The following is a 7,713-nucleotide window of genomic DNA, read 5'->3' as shown; positions in this document are numbered from 1 at the left end:
GTCTCCTGGCATGTGTGGGAATCTCTATATTTTGGGGACCTGCAGCAGAGAGAAATCGACTGAGGCATAGCCTGATGGCAGACCCCTGGCATGGCCTTCCTGGCCTTGAGAGGCCTTTAGGGAATTCAGTGTGAGATTCCTTCTGAGGAGTTCTACCTCAGCCAGTTTGGAGGAGCCTATGTGGTCAATTGACCAGACTTATTTTGCAAACAAATTAGTCTTGGTTTGGCTGTGTTTAGTGGTGATAAGGGTACTTTTAGAGAGAAAAATGTTATATTTCAGTAGATAAGAAATTCTATTCCTGTTGATTGAGGTCTAGATTTATAAAAGTTATTGTATTAGCCTCACTTGTGCCCTGATGTTCAAGAGGAAAAGAAAATTATCTCATGAAGTTGTTACAGAGTATAACTCTTCATGGTGTATGACTGCTTACTTTAAGTCTGCCACTGAAAGCACATGTACAATGCTCGTTTAACAATTCAGTATAAGTGATAAAATGTGTAGCCTATAAAATGTTTCTCCATTAACATACCTCTGAGCTTGTTCATGGTATCTGATCCGTTTTCCCCCAGCATGGATAACTAGACAACTATGAACGAGGTCAAGCACAGAAGGTCATAATCTGGACCCAGGTCAGGCAGCATTCACCCTGGCTTCTAGTGACATATACTTCGGTCTATCAAAAGATTTGCAATCAAAAGGGAGAAATGATGGGAACATTGTCACATATGGAGATATGGGGAAGTCATTCTAGCTTATACATGATTTAACTTAAACCTTACTGACCAGAGTGGCCTGCTTTGTGGCCTATGGACACATTGTAGTATTACTGAAAACTTGAGTTTTTCTGAACTATATGGGAGACCAGGACAAAAACCACGGGCAGGTGTGGTATTATCTCAGAATGCCAGTACTGCTTGTATTTTGTTTGGTGGTCATTATCTCCCCTGTGTTGCGCCTGTTAGATGTCTTACGTATCATCCCTAGCCTGAGTGGAGGAATCTATTCAAGGATTGGGAAGCTACCATGGCCTCACTGCCAAATGAATCTAATTGTGGAGGGTACGGTGAGATGCTGTTTTCATCCTCCTCTGGACTTTCATGAAAAATGGGCCCGGCTAATGTGACTCTGTGGGGATGGCTGACAATGGGGGACAAAGACTCTCACCATCTTCCTGTCCCACATGCCAATACATCAGAAGGATCCCTGTCAATAAATGTTACTGTACAACTGACTGCCTATGAACCCCCTTGGGCTGTGCTATGTGGAATGGAATAGGCTGGCTTCTGGACACATGAGCCCAACTAGTGTGATTAACTGTTTTTTGTTAGGAAAGACCTCATGGGTCCAGCTCTTAATGGCACTCAACATAACATGGGGTAGGCAGGCCTGTAGTTTGACTGCTGGCTAGGCCACCAGAATGTTTCTTTTAGAGCTGGTGCATTCCCCACCCCATGGGGGTGGCTCTGGGTTTGTGAAAACCAGGGTGGCCTTACCTTCCTTATAACTTGTCAGGACACTGCTGTCATTGACTCCCTCTCCATTGACCCGGTAAGTGCTCGGCTCTAAAATTTGCCCACATCCTGGCGAATGAGTGTTCTGAGCATACTAGGTATCTTAATCCTGATGTTCTGTGGATGCTTGCTGTCTGTATGGTACTTGTGGTATCTGGTTGCAGTGCCCCCTACATACCTGACCTCAGGGACATGGGGAAGAGGAGCGGACCAAGATTGCAAGGGTCCTGCAGGGTCTGCAGGTGTGGAGTGTATGGTCAGGCCACCCAAGATGACTGTTCTCTTGGTCTCAGTACATCCCCTGCCTGACCAGTGCCTGCTTCACCTACACCCCATTCACATTCCTGACCTTCTTAAATATTTCCCCCACCCCAGCTAGTGATTTAGATCAGAACATCTCCACCATGATAGCTTATCAAAGGGGCCATGAGGGGTGTGCCTCTCTTCTACTTTCCCTGGTAACGGATGAGACAACCTGAGGTCAATTCCTCCTATAACTGGTAACCTCCCCTTGCCCCTGGGAGTGAAGACTGCCTCCATGTCCTGCCCACTGTCTGCAGTACATAGTGGGGTGTGGCTCCAGGACCTTGCTTCACACGTGTAAGATCCTCCATCCATTAAACCACTGATGTTTCTTTCACCGACTCCGGGCTCTTTCTTCAGTCTTGAGGACGGGCGAGTACAGGGCTTGTAGGCCTGCTTGGTGCAGCCCATCACTAAGGTTGTGAGAGTTTAAGTAAGTTGCCTAAGACGGTATGTTTTAAAATGTTTAGCTGTCCCAGAGAGCCTTCACAGTCCGTGTTCTCTCCTGTGAGCTGTAGCCTCTTCTATGTTATTTCCATTGTTAGAGAAAGGGGACTTTACCTTTTGGTCACAATGTCACGGGAGGAAATTTGTGCATACTTGTTTGCGTCACATACACAGAAATGACAGAATTTTAAAAATATAAATCAATGGATAATTAGTCATATTCAAAAAAGAAGAGAAATCTCTCCATGTATCAGCAATCTCTTGCTGATAAGTTGGTATTCAAGTCATATGGGCACACAGCAGTGGGAATCATATTTAATCACTTGAATGTTCTTGCAGTAACTTGGTACAACACAGAATCTAGCCAGGGGCAGGGGCCATGCTCCTTATCAATAGGCTGTAATTGGAATAGCACAAATTACTTGTCTACCTTTGCAAACCAGAAACTTGCTGGTGACCTGTGACCCAGGAATAGGGCAGAAGCACCCTTGCAAGTACATGGAGCCTATCTGTGACACTTGGTGAGGAGTATAAAGTTCTGCAAAAGACAAAAATGGATCTTGAATCTTGTCTGACCATGAGATACTGTGCAGTTAACACCACCTGTGTGAACCTAAGTTTCCTCAATTGCACAGTGTGCATGAATAGAATCTACTTCACTGAATGGTTGTAATAATTCAATCAAAAATATATGTAAGTACTTATCAAAATGTCCTACTTCTGCTAAATAACAAGTATTTACTACTATTAAGACCGAATCATTTTACTTTCTTTAACTGCTTTTGGGAGAAATACTTTAAAAGGTGTCACATACCCTTCTGACATTTTAAATGGAGGTCATGGAAAGCTCATTTTAAAATTGTTATAAAATAATAGAAATTTAGGTTGTTAAAGGATTTTGAAAATCATCTAATCAGACCCCCAATTATAAAGATGTTGGAATAAAGGCCCAGAGAAGTAACTGACTTGTTCATGGTTTCACCTCACCTAGTGCAGGAATCTGTTCCAATGCACTTGCACCAGGGCAGTGAGGCATTACTTTATAATGGAGGGCTGTGTGCCCCGATACACAGTGAGCCCACAATTTGGAAACTGATTTTTATATTCTACTCTCTAACTGCTTTCTATCTGCTGTCATTTCTACTTTTGGTTTATCTGATTCGAATGCCCCCCTATTTCTCTGCATTTTACTCCTCTTATCCACATTGCGATAAGAAACAAATTAACCAGTGTGAACTAGGTTTAAAATATAAATGTGTAAGCTTTGAGTGAGGGTGGAGTGACTCTGCTGTGAGTAAAACACTTGGCTTTCAGTACCTTTATTTTGGTTTATTTATTTTGACTCTTTCACAGCTGTGGATGGTGGTGGGAGTTGAGAGCGATTTTGGGCTGAGCATCAGGTTATTAGTTTTCTGAGAAATTGAAATCCCAAGAAAAGTGAACCACGATAAATGTGAGGCATTGTTGCATTAGCATTTGGATCAATGTGAAAATTAGACATTGAGAATGAATTATTGACCATCAACCATCACCACCAAAAAAAAAAAAAAAAAAAAAATCCAAGAATGGTAACTAAATTAGGAGATGCTAATGTGTTGAATTAGAACTAAAACATAAAAGTTAAAGAAGGTAGTCTGTCAATTCATTTTGTATTAATTGAGAAACAAGCAAATTAATTTAAGAAATGTAAGAAAAGTATATATTGTCTTTCTGACTCTACATAAGTCATCTAGTCTGCAAGAATTGCCGTTCCAAGGGACATTATGTTATCATAATGCTAATCTCTAGTTTCCCCCCAGTATTTACCCACATGCTCATGAACACATGCTGTCAGAAAGATGAATGTAGCTCAGGTTCTGGAGGATTTAAGACAATAATTGTCATCGATTTTTTTCTGGGACAGAAAGCATTAGACTGCCAAAATCATGGGTTAAGAACATTATTAAACCATAACACATAATCAAATAGCCAAACTTCGTAGGAAGCTCTTTGAAAGTGTACCCTTTGGGGCATCACTCAAACTTTTCAATAGTAATTTGTGGCTTTGTTTTGTTTTGTTTTGTTTTTGGTGTGATAGCATACATTTTATTTTTGTACCAGCTAATATCTGTTATCAGGAAGTTCATGATTATACATTTCATAACCCGACATAAAATGTTTTTAACCTTAATTTTATCAATTGCGTATCAATGCTTAATACTAACATATAGTAAGATGCTATGATGATGATGATACTATTACTACTCTAAGCAATCACTTATTATGGTGCTTTCGATATGCCAGTCACTGTTTTGGGCAATTTACATGTATAACATATGTCATTTGATTATAACACATGGAAATGGACTTTTACTAGTAAGTGGTTTCTAATAACAAATCTCCCTGCTCCTATATGGCTCCCCCACCAGCTCATCATGGCTTTTGGAATTCAACCATTAAGGAAGAATTTTCAAGAGCTTACACTGGACACCAGAATAGTTTATGTCTCAGTCTGTGTGCGTGCTTAAGCTACTGTCTCTTAGTTGCAAATCCACCCTTCTATACTTGAGAACAGTGGCACTAAACTGCACAGTTTTCATTTCTCCTTTAAAAATGCTTCCTACTGAGTTCTGAGAATAGGAGGCAGTATAGGGAGATGAGAAGGCAGAAGGAAAAAGTAAGAAGGAACTTCTTCATTCCTTCTTAAGCCTCTTCTTGCATAAGGAGCGTCCTCATACTAACCCTCTACTTGGGCAGAGGCCTCTACTTGATTTTTACTGCATTGCCAGGAATAGCCTCATCACTCCCCTGGCATTGACCCCTTCTTAAAGGTCTGAGCCCCAGCTCCTTGGGAATCTTCCCCTAAGATGATAACTAGCCCTTTTTCATTTTACCCCAGCCCTAAGGATGGTAGCTGTTTCTCTATCTGAACTTTACTTGATACCAGAAGATTCTGAGAATTATTTGGTCATGTCCGTGTCCTCTGATGAAGTACTGATCTCCTTTCAAGTGGGAAATGAGATACTAGTAATTCATAATATAAAGTTATATTGCAATTAATTTAAATGATCACTTCTTATTGATTATAATGAAATACCCTGAGAACCCAGTGTCTTCAATCCTTAATTCTTATAGTAATCATGACGACTACAAGAACTGTGGGTGAGATGCCTCTTCTGACTGCACTGGAGAATCTACAGACAGAAATGTTTAAACTCAGGGCTTTTAGTCCTCATTTCAAGCAATAGTGAACAGAAGAGCTTCTATAGCACTCGAAAGAATCTCTTTTTCTTACAGTGCAGGGCTGGCTTCTTTGAAAAAAATAGATGCCTATTTTAATTGTGCTGATTGCAGAATTACAGTGTAAATCAAAATCTTACACTTGCCATGTCTCTCATGAAAAAGCGAGGATATTAATTGGGAAAGTGAGACTGAAACTTGTATGGTGATATCTGAGTGGACTTGAACAATACTGAGAATCTTAGAACTCCAAGGCTAAGATTTCTTAGTAGTGGAAGAAATCTACCTTCCTGGATGTGAGAAAACTATCCTTCTGTTGGATTAAGACCCTTCAGTAATTCTGTGTGATAAAGAACTCCAAATCAACCAGCTGGGATGCTGACTGAGAGAAAAGGGTAGTAGAAAAAGGAAGTTATTTATATCTACTACAGTCATGTGACTAATTACAGAAATGGGGACTACAGGAGCTATGTATAGTTTATTCCTTGCTTGCTATTATTTTCACAGAGATAGATGTAGCTCTTCCTATCCATAAAGACCACATAGATATTTAGACATATTAATATTTGTATATATTATATGCTTTCTTTTGACCTCCTTTCTCCTATCCCCTTACTGTTTTATATAAAGGTAGTTTCTCGTAGATAGGTTTACAGTTGAGTCTTTAGGAAACAGAATATTCAGGTGGGACTCTGATTGTAATAGAAGATTAAATATCATCAGAAGTGGATGCTGTGATTGTTACCTAGAAATGAACACAATGGCTGTTTGGATTTTGTGTATCTCCTTTTTGGACTAATGAAGACAGTATTTTTGTTTGTATGAAGAGTAATTGCATCTTATGATTGTGAAACAGTATAAGTATGTACAGAGGTGTGTATATGGTACCAGATAACCAGAGGAGTGAATTATTTCAGTTATTAAGCATTTTTCTGTCGGCTCCAAATCCAGCATTCTATACTCTATTTTGTGATGCTCTGGCTGAACTCCTTAATTTTCATTTCTTCTCTGCCACTAGGATTTCTGTCAGGTGCTTCCAATAGGAGGGACTCAAGAGAGACTAGAAATCAGGATTTAATCAGATGATTAAATCCAGCTCTAAAAGGCCACTTGCACAAGTTTTTAGGTTCTGTTAACCCTGTCATCTTCCTTTTGGTGTCTGACTCCTGCAGTTACTATCTCTGTGTTGCTCATTTAACAGTTCATTCTGTATTAAATTCTCTCTATTGAAATACCTTGTCTGGTTTTTATTTTATGCAGTCCTAACTTGGTCTCTAATAGCTGTATGAACTAGGATAAGTCATCTGCCCATTCAGAGACTCAATCCCTTATCTGTTTAGTTGGTGGGGGGACAGAAGGGATATTATAAATAATACCAGGGGTGGTCTTTCCCAAATTGTTTTCTGGGGAATGCTAGTTCCAGCATTTCCTCCTTGCAAAATAATATTTATGGCCATGTGGATTTGGGAAATGTTAAATACTATGAGAGAATCACAATGCACATAATCATAATAAAGGCTCTGAGAACTCCAGCAGAAAAACGTATTTTGCTTTGACTCAGCATCTCCCCTCAAATTTTTTAACTCTGGAAACTTCTATTTTCAGTTAACCTCTGTTACCACTCCATGATATACACTGAGAAATAGTATTCTCTAGAATCCTTAGCAGTTCAAAAGTTTTGCAAATTTTTTCAAGATCCCTTGAAAAAATTGAGGAGAACTCTATTGCCTATAATATGTAATGATTTTAGTGGGGTTTACTTATCTGTTTCAGCTGCAGGTACAGATGTTGACTGACAGTAATGTGCTTTGCAGTGAAATGTAGAATAAATGCTGAGGCAGGTCAGGGTACAAGGAAAGTTATTATAGGAAATGAAAGACAAGGTGAGAGAACTCTGGAGGGGATTACAGAATAGACTTGCATTGTATGGTTATGGTTAAGTGAACAAGCTATGTATTCACACTGCCTAGGTATGGCTCTCAGCTATAACACTTGAGTGCCACTTGATTTTGAACAAAATTACTCATCTTCACTGTGCCTTGGTTTCTTATCTTTAAATGGAGATAACAGCAGTATATACTTTACAGGTTTGTGAAGAAGATGAAATGTAACATAGGATATAATGTGATTAACACCTACGTAGCATTTAATTATTTAATGTACTCTCAAAAACAGGAGGAGGCCTTGTATAATGACTTAAGCTAGATGGAAAAGAATAGTAATGAAACAA

This window comes from Kogia breviceps, chromosome 4 (genome assembly GCF_026419965.1).
Source record: "Kogia breviceps isolate mKogBre1 chromosome 4, mKogBre1 haplotype 1, whole genome shotgun sequence".
Taxonomy (NCBI): Eukaryota; Metazoa; Chordata; class Mammalia; order Artiodactyla; family Physeteridae; genus Kogia; species Kogia breviceps.
This window is presented reverse-complemented; position numbering follows the sequence as displayed.